This window comes from Pseudorca crassidens, chromosome 9 (genome assembly GCF_039906515.1).
Source record: "Pseudorca crassidens isolate mPseCra1 chromosome 9, mPseCra1.hap1, whole genome shotgun sequence".
Taxonomy (NCBI): Eukaryota; Metazoa; Chordata; class Mammalia; order Artiodactyla; family Delphinidae; genus Pseudorca; species Pseudorca crassidens.
The window spans coordinates 40,211,971-40,225,249 of record NC_090304.1 but is presented as its reverse complement, the minus strand read 5'-3'; the positions used below and the strand labels follow the sequence as shown (position 1 = coordinate 40,225,249).

The 13,279-nt window shown below is 41.0% G+C and overlaps 1 long non-coding RNA gene across 1 annotated transcript; it reads right to left on the bottom strand.

The window, feature by feature from the left end:
* Positions 1 to 8,722: 8,722 nt before the first annotated feature.
* Positions 8,723 to 9,815, bottom strand: LOC137231276 (uncharacterized). Its single transcript, XR_010946438.1, has 3 exons — positions 9,742 to 9,815; positions 8,895 to 8,986; positions 8,723 to 8,777 (listed from the first exon to the last, which is right to left on the bottom strand). It is a non-coding gene; the product is annotated as an uncharacterized lncRNA (long non-coding RNA).
* Positions 9,816 to 13,279: the final 3,464 nt, after the last annotated feature.

Sequence of the window (13,279 nt, the reverse complement as noted above, 5' to 3'; positions counted from 1 at the left end):
AGAGAAGTCAGGCAATCTTTCCAAAGTCACAGAGCTTAGAAGAGCAAACAAGGCAATCTGACTGCAAAGCCTGCGTGCCCATAGACCACACCACGCTGCCTCTCAAAGTCTCCTGTGTGGCCTCAGCTCACCGCCTCCTTCCCCTCCTCCCTCACACCAGATGAGCCACAGACGGCTAAGTAGGCAGCGAACACTCCTCAAGATGTTTTCATCGATTTTGCCAACACTCAGCTGCTTTATCGGCTCTGATGAAACATTTGTGACAACCACAGCAATTGCAATGATCATTTCCATGCTGAAAACATTTGCCTACAAAGCAGACATTTTCTCTTCAAAGTAAACATTGGTGCTGCTGAGAAGCTGCCACCCACGCCCATACATGCTGCTTCCTTAGAATTCTGAACGCCTCCAAGGCAGAATCCCCCCGCATCACTGATGGCAACACACAAGAGGAGGTGGACTTCTCCAGGTGACCTCACCTGTCACTCCCAGGCCAGTCATGAGGTGTCGCTCTTCATCCCCATCTCCATCCCCCCAAACCAGCACTTGCTTCACACACACTAGTAACAGCAGGCACAGGGATTAACCCTTCCTTATGATGTGTCTACTTCCTGTCTTGACGTGGCATGATATGGCTGATGCTTTATTGATCTTAAGCCCAGCACTTAGTTCCTTTGTTTAATTAATTAGTTAATAGTAAACAGAAGAAGACCGTGAGACCGCCTGAAGCTGGTCCTTTTAGTGTCCAGAGGGAAATGAGACAGAAGGCAATAGAACTGGATAGAAGGAGAGCTTCCCAAAGTATGTTTCAGTAAGTCCTACTCTAAAGGATATTAATAAGGCACTTGGGGTGGGGTGGGGTGGGGAGGCCCTCATTGCCAAATAAGATTAATAAATGCAGAGTTAAGCTGAATCTAAAGTAAAAGGATTTCTCGTCTGCAGGACTTTTCAGAGCCTTTGGCATGCCCAGGTGCGTGGCGAATCTCTAAAAGGGCCATGCCACGTGTAGCATTTTGCGAAAGCATTTGACTACAGAGACGTTTCTTTGCCAGGCTCTTCAGGGTCCTAGTGGACATAAAACCAACTGAAGAAAGGCCGTCTGCATAGGCAAGGGGAGAACGTCCATGGTCTAACAGTGCTTTGCATGGGCGTGCATGGGCAGACCACTGGGAGCCTACCGTTGGCACGGATGAAGTCTTTTTGAGAATGGAAAGACCCTCTTTAGGCCCAGATGGCATCTCTGTAGGAACAGTCTCCCAGATACATGGAAGAATGTGCTGTAGACAGGGCCCAATGGACAGTTACTTGCAGGCATCATGCTGGGTCCTCTCAGGCAGCTAATTTAGCCCCTGACAGCCCTGTGAGATTGGCATTATATTCCTATTACACAGAAGAGAAATTCAAGGAGGCTGGGCAGTGGGCTTAAGCAGACAATATAAAAGTCTTCTGGATACCAATCCAGCCTTCTCTACTTCTCCTAGCTACTCAGATAAAAAGTAAAACCCAAAAGGTTGGGTCAAATTTGGGAGCAGTTACCTCTCCTTCAAAGGTCTGGCATCTGCAAGACCCACTCTCTCCTGCAAAACCTGACCAGAAATGACCTTTAGCTATAGGGCAGCCAGTAGGCAGGATGGGGACCCCCTCCCCAAGGCAGACAGAAGCCTCTCCTCGTACTTCATCTACACACCAAATCACGAACTCTGCCCGTGCTCTTAAGTGATTGTGACTGTTTCGTTTTCGAAATATCACTCGGCCTGTTTGAGTAATTTTATACTTAAATTATTTAAATGCAATCTATCCATTGAAGCAGTTTCCCCTGCACAGGAGAAGTGTTTTCTTTTTTAGGGAACTGAAGCATGATAAATAAATGAATAAAGACTTGTAGCAGTGTCTCTCTCTCTCTCCTGAAGAAAGCACTTCGGCTGCAAGTCCCTTCTGTCAGAAATCTTGGAACTCATAATATTCCCTGTGGTTCTGCCGCTCAGCATTAAAAATAACCAAAGACTCAAGTCACAGGTTTTTTTTTTCCTAGACACGAAGCACATTTTACGCCACAATGCCCGGGATGACACAGGGACTTCTCAGAGCTCGCTAACATTCTCCTCTGCCTCTCTCCCCAGGCCTGCAAGCAGTTAGAATGGCTTAGTGGTGATCACAAATGCTGTCCCATTTGGAAAGCACTTCTTTAAGGCAGCACAGATTAAAATTCATGAAAGGAGGCTTGCTTGCATAAATAAATTAAAAGCTGCAAAACTAAAGTTTAAACACCCATACACAACTAGCATTTTGCAAACACCATATGCATCGTGGTTCTTAATTCTGAGCTGTCATGCAAGAAGTCGGGAAAGAGGCCTCATTGGGTTTGAACGCATAAAACTGGAAGCACCTTGATCACCTTTGGCACAAAGGAGCCTCAGCCTCAAAGTGTGAACTAATTGATTTGAACCTTGTCTAAATGCATATGGATTTTAGGAGAGCATGCCAATATCTGGAGAGTATTGTAAAAAGGAACCGAGAGAGAGAATGAGCACAGGCTTTGCGATCAGACGATGCCAGGTTCAAAACCTAATTCTTGAAATGACTTTGTTGCCTTGCATAGATCATGGGAAGTCTTGGATACCCAGTTTTCTCAACTGTAAAACAGATGTAAGAAAATTAACCTCTAACCTTAGACTGTTGTGTGGACAGTAAATGACATGCTTGCCTAAAGCAGCTGGCAGAGAGGAGGCACCCACGAGCTGTGAATCCCCTTCTTCCTGCTTTTATCTTACATTCATACAGTGGTGGCATTGTGGAAGGGGATGAGCTCTGGGGTTAGAAGCTTCAGGTCTGAACCCCAGCTCTGCCGCTCACTGGCTGTGTGACCTCAAAGAACTCATTTCCTCTCTCGGAGCCTCAGTTTCTTCATTTGTAAAGATAGGTTGGTAACATTACCTCTCTCCCTCACATACATAACATCTGCGAGGTATCTGGTCCTGGCAACACTACAGGGTAGGAATGGTCAGCAACTTTATCTCCATTTCCTTAGTAAAGAAACTGATGCTATCTTAGAGGGGGCAGAGTGAACCCAAAGTGACTTGTCAGATGAGTGGCAGACCTAGGACCAAAGGGCAGATGAGCCTAACTCTCCTGCCAAGGCATCCTGGGCCCTCCTCCCACCTCAGTACCTTCTAGCTGCCCCATAGCTGCTCAGGGTCTGCTAGGGAAGCACCTGGTCCCAGATGTAGGCATTTAGGGGTCTTCCCCACCCTGATGGAATGAATATATCTTCATCCCTGTGCTCCAAAGCCTTGCTGCCAAATTCTGATTATTCAGTGCAATTGGCAACAATGGGTTGAATTTCAGTCCCTCCTAAGTAACGAGTAGGCTTCTTGGTATGATTTCCTGAATTCCCAAGCTGCTAGTTTCAGACAAGGTGAGTGCTAGAGCCAGAGTTCCACAACGCTGGCATATGGGAATAGTGATCTCATGGGGTAACTGCCTGAGTCGGCTTGGAATATGTTGCCCTTTATGAGTTACTCTAGTAGGAGAATCATATCAGGAGCCTGGAAGTACCCATCTGTTATCCTCTAGCTAGAGCTCTCCAGCAAGATGTTAAACCTCAGGACTCAACAAGAATCAAACTCAGGCCCAGTGGGGGCAGATTCTGAAACACAGATTGTATCTGCCAGTAGTCTTGGAGGCAAGCAACAGAAATAAAATTCTAGCTTTTATACTCAAAAGTGTGAAAGTGTAGACTGGTAATCTGAAATCCTCCTGCTACAACATATCTAGAGATGCTGGAAAGAAATGATAAACACAGTATATATGAGCTTGTAAGAGTTTGTGAGAAAGTAAAAGAAATCCCAAAGTGGATTAAAATGAAGAAGAAACTATACCCCTATAACTGCCTTGGTAAATAGGTGGGGGTGGGGAGGTGGGAAGGGGCCTGAGGCGGGGTCAGTCTCATTGACCTAAAGGTTTGGATTTACTGCCTACATTGGAACAAAAGACCAAGCCCTGGGCCTGCACAATCTGACTCTTGAAAAAAGTCCCGAAAAAAACCCAGGACCCTCAAGGTGTTACACTATGAATAAAAGAAGTGACTTAAAAATCTACTCAATTCATTCTGTGTACAAGGTTGCTTATCTTGATTGAGTTCTAGGAGAGAAAATATGATCTTCTCTAAGACTATGTAACGATAAGGATATAACTCACACAAGTTTGGAGTTTAAATTTAAACTATCCATGTTGCTTGGTGACCCTGCCCTCCCAACTCAAGAAACTAACAAAAAAATTAGATCCCAAAAAAGGGATACTTTGGGGCACCTAGTAGAAGCAAGACTCAAAAACTCTTTTAAAGGATGGCCCTTCAATCCAGGTAGTATGGAATTTATACAAATAAAACCCCACTACATGTGGGCACATAATTCAATATTATGAAATATTTGAGTATAGGGGAGACTCTCTGTTGCTTATCCCAAGGATTTCCATCCTCCCTTGCTTAGGTCCCTGGCAACTGCGGGTAGCCATATGCCTAAGTTCTGACCAATAGGTTATAAGCAGAAGTATTATAGGAGAGCTTCCAGGAAATTTCCTCAGAAGACAGCTGCCATGTGCCTTTTGCTCCTTCTTCTTGCCCATTCTGCTCTTTGGAGCATGGATGTGATGGCTATTGTTCCATCTTGGACCACGAGGACTACTGTGGAGTGGCACCATATCAACGTATATCACACCAGGACTTTTATATGAGAGAGAAATAGACTTCTATTGTATGAGTCATTATTTTCCTTATTTTTGTAATCCACAGTAAAACCACATCCTAACTTACGCAATGAGGGAGAAAATCTACCACAAGTCAAGTCAGCAGGTAAGATAAACAACAAGGCTGTTCTCAAAAAAATTAGATGATATAAATATTGGAAAGTGATTACAAAATAATTGTCTATGTAGTTAGAGGCGTAAAAGAAGAAATGGACTATATTTTTTTTAAAAAAGTAAGACATTAAGGAAAACAGGCAGATTTTTAAAGAACCAGTAATTGTAATAGAAATTAAAAATGAAGTCATTGAAGCAAACAAAAACCCCCAATGGATGAATTAAATAACCCATTATGCAGAAAGGAAGAAAGAGTTGGTGAACTTGAAGGTATAGCTGAGAAAATTATATAGAATGCAACACAAAAAGAAAAAGAAATGGAAAAAATATAAAGGAAAGTTGAAAGATGTAAAGATCAGAATGAAACTGTCCAACACACATCTATTAGGAGTTCCAAGACAGTATAGAGACTGGGGGAGAGACAATATCTGAATAGCTAGTGGCTGAGAATATTCTATAATTAACAAAAGCCATAAGAAAGAGATCAGATAGACAGATAGTATAACTAGATATCCACAGAGATAACACTATAATGAAACTGTGGAACTCCCCAAAGAAATCTCAAAAGCAGCGAGAGAAGGAATAGATTAACTGACGGAAGATTTCTCAATAGAAACAAGAAAAAACAGAATACAGTAGAATAGTATCTTCAAAGTGCTGAGTGACAATAATTGTCAACCTAAATTTCTATGTCCAGCTAAATATCATTTTTCAATCACAAGATTGAGGACAAAGACATTTCTGGACATACTAAAACTAAGAGAATTACCACTAATAGATTTTCATTAGAAAAGTTACTAAACATTATATTTGAGAACATTTAAAGAGTGAATGATGACCAAGTTGCAAAAATGAACGGTGAGCAATGCATTCGGAAAACATGTGAGTAAATCTAAATAAACATTAAATTATTAACTTTTTAAATAGATAATATTAATTAGGAGGTATAAAAACAAGGTCAAACTAAACTACAGGACAAGAATGACATGTGAATTGGGAGAAGTGTGATTGGCACTAAAGCAGTCTAAGATCCCCTTTTTTGCTGTTATGTTTACACCCTGGTGACATCAGACAAGCATGTTAAAAATTAAGGGTAATAATTAAAAGAATAAATATAGTATAAAAAGTTTCCAAACAAGTACTGGGGGTAGGAGGATTAAAAAAATAAACATTGTCAATTTATTAGAAGACAGGGATTGAGAAAACAAGAAACAGCATAGAAAAATAAGAGGAAATAGAAAAAGTGAGAAAATAGAAATAGAATTTATATATATTTAATATAGATTATATATAGATTTATATACATATATAAAATTATATATATATGGGGGATTGCTGAATATATATATATATCCCCAAATAGAAACATACTAAAAATATAAACATTCTCAAAAATATAAACATAAAACATAATAAATCCATAACCTAAAAGAGAGTATCAGGTTAGATTTAAGATAGAAGCTTATTGGGAAATTAAACTACCTCCAATAAAGTCAGATTTGTAAATTCAGGCTTTGATGAGACCCTTCTCCTCTAAACACATTGGTAATATTAGGCCTTTTGGGGGCAAATGCATAATCCCTGCCCCCATCCAAGTTCAGTACAAACTGAGAAACAGACATAACAGTCAGACATGTGGAGATCAAAGCATCACTTTTATTACTGATAATAGCTCTGTTGTGTTCTCAGGTGTGTGACAACATAGGCTTCCTTATTCTGAACCCCCGAACTTAGACTGACTTGCCCACGCAGTGACAGAGTGCTAGGCTGCCTTAAGCCTTCCCCTAAGGGACCGAGTCTGCCGTGTTAAAAGTTATGACATTGGGAAGGAGAGAAGAATCCATGTTTTCTGCAAGAGGTAAATAAACAAAAGAGAGAGAGGGAGGAAGGGTCTGAGCTGACCATGCTCAGCTTCAGCACCCAAAGTGTCTGGCCTTTGGAATGAAGGGTGGGGCGAGAGAGCAGGCATGCTCCTGCAGTGGGGCACCAGCCACAGGGCACCATGAAGTCTGGAGAGAGTAGATTCCTATCCAACAGCCTTCATAGGCAAAAAATAAAAACCGAGAAGCAAAAGCAGCATAGCCAGGCTAAGAAACAAACATAGCTGTGTACCAGAAACAGAGCAGAAAGGTAAACCCCTAGTGGGTAGGTCACATGGGCCTGTGGTGCTTCAGGTCAGAAAACAAGCCGTGATGTTCAGTTTAGTTCCAGCAGGGCAAAGGGGACTTAAAGTGCTCAGTACAAGATGAAGAAATGTGCTGTGGTGTGCTGCTCAACTTGGAAAAGAAAACTGAAAATGTTTCCAACCATCGACTGAAGCTGGGGAGGTTAGTAGACACATGTATAGCCTCCTAATGAGGAAAGTGCTGGCTCAGTGGCTTGCTCATCAATAAACCCAATATTCCCATGTGCTGGAAGCCCTGAAGTATTGCCATGTGACAGGAGACCTGATTCTTGACTGGGGATGTGAGGCCCAGTGAAAGTGACCAGGAGAGCCTCCATGTAGGGAAAGGGAAGCATCCAGAAGGAGAAGGAAAATTAGCCTAAAATAAAACCTCCAACTTAAAATGATCATATTAACCAAAAGTATAAAATACATTTTAAGAATCCAAACCTAAAAAAGACAGAGAACAAAATTAACAGTTAGTACGTGTATTCTCCCCATGTAAAATTGATTTTATTATATTGGTCTGCCAAAGATATTAAAGCATGAGTATTTAAAATTCTCAAAGAAAGCAACTAAGAAATACATTCCATTAAATAAAGAGCAAGAAATGAAGAAACCAAAAAAATCAGGAAATGAATGAAACACATATGTGAAAGGGAACCAACTCACATTCTTAGAAGTAAATAGTCATTAAAATAAAATACTAAGTAAATAAATTCTGAGTCAGACACAGTTGAAATGAGAATTAACAAACTACAAGATAACCACAAGGAATTCACCCAGACCTCAGCAAAAAAGAGAAAAAAAATTGTTTTTTTTTAATTGGTGGAAAGAACTGTTAAGAGACATAGAGAAGCTTCAACATACTTCTAATTGGAGGTTCTGATAAAAGAATAAAGGAAATGAAAGTGAAGAAACATTTGATAGAACAAATGTCTCCAGGACTGAAGAAAGATGTGAGGACTTTTGTTTAAGGACAGAGGACTGGATGCATTCATTAAACTTTCATCATTCCCTAAATCTCACTAAAATGATAGTAGAGTGATTTTAAAAGCCATATGTTAGCAAAGGAAAAAAAAAGAAAAGGAGGGAAGGAAATAGCAACAAAATTTTGGAAGCTAGAAATCAAAGAAGAAAAATCTGACTTTGTAAACTTGAAAAAGCTGAATCTTAAACCAGTAGTGGGAAGAGTCAAGACTCAGTTAATATCACGGAGCTATCCAAAGGCTCAGGAATTCACAGCAGCTAAGAACTTCTGAAAACCTCAGTGAAGATGGGGGCTAAAAATAGGTGAATTGATTGAAAGTCTGTTTAAAGAACAGTTAGACCCCATACTACTCTTCACAGCCAGGCAAACGCTGCTGCTCACCCAGCGGAAGATTGGACTGTCGTTCTCTGAAACAGTAGTCCTCACAGTATAGTCTCAGGACCAGCAGCTTTGGCATCACCTAAGAGTTTATCACACATGCAAATTATTGGGCCCCACCTCTGACTTCCTGAAGCAGAAACTTCAAATCTGTGACTTAACGGGCCCTCCAGGTGAAGTCTGAGAACCACTGTTCTAAAACAAAGGGCTTTTGAACTGCAGGGCATTAAACACAATTGAGATAGATGCACATACTAAAAATAGGGAGATTTAGGAAAAGTTTATTACTAAATGTTGAGCCTGAGAATTATGTCCTCCTTGACTCCAGAATACTAGCAGGTAGAATGTATACAATCCCAGGAAAGAGACTGATCTTCTCTGGGAAATCTGACAAACACAAAGGGAGATATCTTAAGATGCTGACATGGAGGGTTCTACAAGTTAAAGCCCACCCAGATCACCCTACTTTAAAACTCACAGTTGACAAGCCTCATATGTGCTTACCTCCTCTATTCAGCTTTGACGTCCCCCATTCTGAAATATGATCAGACCACTGAGGACCATCAGAAATCCATCCAGACAACTGGTGAAAGCTTCTGACACCATAGATATTAAAAGGAAAATATGGTGAACATACAGGACACAGAGACTGGGGAGAAGCAAACTTTGAAAAATACCGATCATTCATAGCTTTTGAAAATTAATATTGCGACCATGCAGAGAAAAATGGAAATTGAGAAGATTCAAGGAACAAAAGGGAGATCTTGGAAATTAAAAGTAGGATAAAAGAAATGAAAAACACAACAGAAAATTTTAAATGTAACGTCCCCAAGAAAGCAGACAAAGATGAAGAGAGGAAAAATTAGAAAGTAAAAGATAAAGTAAATTAAAGCATAAATCTAAGAGATCTAATAACCAAATAGAATTTCTAGGAAATTTGAGGAAATAAGATGAATGCAGCCCACAAAAATGTAATTCAAAAAACTTTCCCAGTACTAAAGAACATGAGTTTCTTGATTAAAAGGTGCACCAGAACAATGGAATTTTTTAAAACAGACCTACAACAAGGCATATTATTGTGAAATTTCCAAATAATAGGGACCATTAAAAGAATTCCGTAAGTTTCCAGAGGGAATAAAAAAGGTCACCCAGGCTTGGGAGTTAGAATGGCTACAGGCCCATATCAAACTGGAAGTTGGAAGACAATGATGCAATGCCTTCAAAATTCCAAGGGGAAATAATTTCCAACCTCAAATTCTATTCCCAGACAAACTATAAATAGATAAAATAAATAAAAAGTACAAGGGTAAAATAAAACATTTTTAGAACAGCACAGTCACAAAAAAATTACCTTCCATTCAACTTTCTCAGGAAGCCACTAGAGGATGCACTCCAGTAAAATGAGGGAATAAGAGGATATCATGGGGTACAGTAAAGGGGAGGAGCAGCCTAGGACGGAGGTGAAGGCAGCCCCTAAGATGATGCAAAGGCAAGTCCCAGAAAAATCGTTATGCACAAAGCAAAGGTGATTGAAGTGTCAGGAGGGTCATGGAGAAAAAATGCTGGAAAACTTGATGTAAATGGAAATCTTGAGGGGAGAATTAGACATTTGGCAAAGAGTTTGGAATTTCATTACTGATTTGTACATGCAATCCTGAGCAAATGAAAAATATGACAAATATTAACTCTAGGAAAAACCAAACCTGAGGGAAGGAAAAATAATCAGTTTGCTAAATGAATCACCTGTAAAGATCATTACATGGAGATAAGAATATAAGCACTGAATATTTATCTCTCAAAATTTTAATATTACTGTATTGTAATTAGAAGGATGTGCCATATGGGAAGAGTGTGAGGTGGGTTAGGGGGAGCGAAGATTGTTAACTTCTCCTTTTCCGTTGTGGGAAGTCCTCAGATAATGCTTAAGCCGAACACTCAAAAGGTAGCGATATGAGCATGTTGCTGAGAGGTGTGGGGTAAATGACAAAACTGTCAGATTTTAGGGTACAGTGCTTGCCTCTGGGAAGGTGGGGGTGACCACATGGAGACAGGATGCTTCTCTTCGATGTAGCTGACTTTATAAAGTTGTTGAATTCTCCAAATTTTGTCCATAATTAACTTAAAAATATAAAACAAAAGAAAAATTTAAAGGGGAAATACAGCTCAGATAAAGGCCTGTGATTTGGGTTAGGACTTTACCTAAAGTATTATAATCTTGTGGGGACAATGTATCCCAGGAAGATGTGTTAATGTTCTGCCTACTTAAGTCAGTTCATTTTCGTAACTATATTTTTAGTGGGGAGAAAAAGGTTGTTTTGCAGATGAAGTGAAATGTTCCAAGGACAAGTTGGTCTTTTGACTGCTCTGGGAAGACAAAGTAGGGGAGAAGGACAGGAACCCTTTCTTTCGGTTGCTGGGAGACCTTTCTGGAGTAATGTGAGAACACCATTTGAGACATGCCTGATGATGTCAAACCAGCAAGAGGCCTCATCTTCCACTTTATATTCTGAAGTAGGAAAGAAAACAGATGAAATAGCTTTTTCATTATTTTCCATGTCCCAAAAGGAAATTCACTTCAATTTTAATAACATCTCTTTCTTATTTATCATCATACAAACCTTATAAAAATTGCAAACTCCAAATTTGGGGGGATAGTCTGCAAGATGAAAAAGAAAATGTTTCTGTCATCTAGTCTTTTTTTTATTATTAAACTAAAAATAAAACCTACGTTATTTTGAAGGAGAAAACAGATGGATAATAGCTAATTCAGCGAATGGCCATAAAGTCTCAGGAACCTGGCTCAGGGCTACACAGCCAGGAACAATACCCAAGGTCACAGCACAGACACAAGTCCTGCCTCACCTTGCTCTGACCTTTCAGCTTACACCAGTGACACAGCCAGCCCTGTCCAATGTCCACCACCACTCCCACACAGCCACGAGTGATGCTGCACTCTTCCACCACCAGGCTACAAGAAACACTTCCTCCTGGTCCCTGCCTCTTGCATCACTAGAAATGATTTGAAGGCCAGGTAGTACTTCTACACCTGGGGCACATAACAATTCCAGAGTTACAGAGAAAGCTAGGAGAAAGAGTATCTGGCATTTTCAACTACCCACTAAGACTCCTAAGTGGAAGAGGGGCTTGATATGAACAGCAGTGACATATAATATATATGCAATGATATAAGAGCAATAACGACTATCATACTTTGAGCCCCATTAGATGGTAGTGAGGCATATAGACTCTGTGGTCAGACTAACTGGGTTTAAACCCTAGCCCTTCCTTTCCTTAGCTATTCAGCCAAGCAGATTCCTTCCTCAAGGCCTTTGTTTCCCGCGGTTCCCTTTCTCTGGGATTCACTTCTCTCCAATATGGGGTTCTTCACCTGCCTTATTATCTCAGTAAGGCATGCTGTTCAAAGCCACATCCTCCCTGACATTCCCAAGCCCCCTTCCAGGATTTATGTTTCTTCCTAGAACTCATCATCATGGGATAACCTATATGGTTGACCTGTTGATCTTTTCCCTTCTTCTTTCTTCCCTCCTCCCCCACCCCGCTTGGAGGTAAGCACCATGAGAGCAGGGATTTTGTCTGTAGAGTTTATTGTTGTATTCCCCAAAAGCCAGAAGAGTACCTGGAACCTAGTGGACATTCTGTAAGTATCTGGTGGCTGAATGAATTGGCTTTGAACCTTCCCTCATCAACTGTAAAATGGGGTTAATAATATTAGCTAGAGGAGAGGATTGTGCGAAAAATTAAATAAGACTTTTTGTGTGTAGGAGAGTGAGTGTCCCCTAACTCAGCCACCTTGCATTCCTTGCTTCCATCTCAAACCCCACCCCAGACTGAGTCAGATGGAAACACCTACCACTTTAGGAAAACTGTCTTGGTAGAGCCAGAGAACAGGTATCACATTCTGGGGTTTTAGGTTCAAAACTCTCAGTCCAGGAGTAAGACAGAAAATATTCAGGAAAATCTGTGATCCACTGGAACCAGTTTTTCCTGCCTTACCACCCATCCATAAAATCTTCCAAGGTGTGGAGGAAGTGGAGAGCATGTGAGAGGAAGCAATAGGGCTCTCATAAGTGGCTCTTCCATGCTGCACCATCCTCCCTGCCCCCGAGTGTCTGGTGCAAAAGGGGAAGAGTGGTCAGGATACTCAGGCAGAAGCTGTGGGCACTCAAGAGTCTCCAGTGGCCCCAGCATGTCACTGGAAAGCAGCCAGCATTTCCTGTACCCCATAGCATTGTGTTAGGAGAGAAAGAAGCCACAGCAGAAAACAACAGAGACCATGCAGCCAGGGACAAGGTGGGACACAGCAGTGCCTGCATGCCTGGGGCAAGGATGCCAGTGACCAAAGACTAGGAGATACATCTTGGCAGATGCCATCGTTGGAAAAAGAATGACCTGCAGCCAGAAGCCTCAGCCTTTCCCCCACCCACACTCATGCCAGGATACTACTCAGAACCAGAAGGCAAACACCACACCAAGGGGAAGGAGAGAAAGGGAAACATTCTGAATTTACTGAGCTTAAGCCCAATGCAACTTAGAAAACACTGAAGTGACTGATTCCCCTGCCAGGACTAGAATTGGGTGTCTGCCATCACACACAATGGGAGCTTGAAATAAAGTTTTATAAACAAGTAATTAATAAATAAAAATAATAAAAATGAAGATTATAGAAAAATACACAGAGAGTTATATTTATTTGACTTGCAGAATGTGTGGCCTATGAAAACCACCCCTACTCAAACATGTGAAAGACGTTTCACAGTGTCTGGTGCTCAGTAAGCAACAAAGTAAACGGCAGATGCTGTTAGCACTGACACCAGCAGCTAGATACCAGGCCACTCATTTGACACGCATCATCTCTAACTCCCCCAGCA